Source organism: Octopus bimaculoides, chromosome 20 (assembly GCF_001194135.2).
Source record: "Octopus bimaculoides isolate UCB-OBI-ISO-001 chromosome 20, ASM119413v2, whole genome shotgun sequence".
In the NCBI taxonomy this organism is placed as follows: Eukaryota; Metazoa; Mollusca; class Cephalopoda; order Octopoda; family Octopodidae; genus Octopus; species Octopus bimaculoides.
This window is the reverse complement of record NC_069000.1, coordinates 37506085-37507072: the sequence shown is the minus strand read 5'-3', so window position 1 is coordinate 37507072 and position 988 is coordinate 37506085.

The following is a 988-nucleotide window of genomic DNA, read 5'->3' as shown; positions in this document are numbered from 1 at the left end:
TGTATATATATATATATATATATATATATATATATACTCAATCTCTACTCTCTTCAACGCCGCCGGGAGCGCTACATCATTCCACATAACACAAATGATGTTGGCATCAATTTTAAAATCCATCCAAGACTTGCCCCCGTGCTATCCGCCCACTACAAAAATCGAACTCTATGCACATAGTAACCTTACTTCACAGTTACTTTACCTCAACCGGACCAGCTCCCTTTAATACCATACCAAAATACGTCAAAACGGAAACGGATCCCATAAAGTTCAAATGTTCACTGGACAAATTTCTTCAAAAAATCCCTGACAGACTTCCTACACCTGGATATGTCTCCAACAATAATAACTCTTTGCTAGAGTGGGCCATGGTGCTCCACATATGACAAAAAGATTTCACCAGGTGGTGCTATTAAGTTAGACATGCCCTGGGCCTTTATATGGCCGAAACCTATCAAAGTTATCAAAGTTATTCTTGGGCATCCATAGCTAAACCGTTTCTATATATAGCAGTCGGCAACAAAAGTTGTGTGTGTGCGTGTGTGTATGTGTGTGCTTGTGTGTGCGTGTTTGTTTGGTCTTTGTGTGCGTCCGCGCACATAAAAATATAGGTAAACAGTTCCTATAAAAAGCACGCTGTTGGGTGCTTGATATGTGTGTCAATGATGTTTGGGCGAAGAGATAACAAAAAAAAAGATGTTCACTTCGCAATAATAATGACGTCACGCGCTCAGTCCCACTACGCGGCGCCAACCATTTTGCAAGTGTCATGTACCCACATAGACCGAAACCCAGCCATGCACTCACTGTAAACGAAACCGGACCGACATCTACTAAGGAAGCTGAACAGATAGACCGTGACAACGATTGAAAAGACCAGCCGTGTCACTATGTCAATTGACTCTGCTTGACGAATACGATAAGATTAGAAATCTCTGTAGAATAACGACCCACACCGATAGAAGTAGTTTCTTTGATTGAAGAA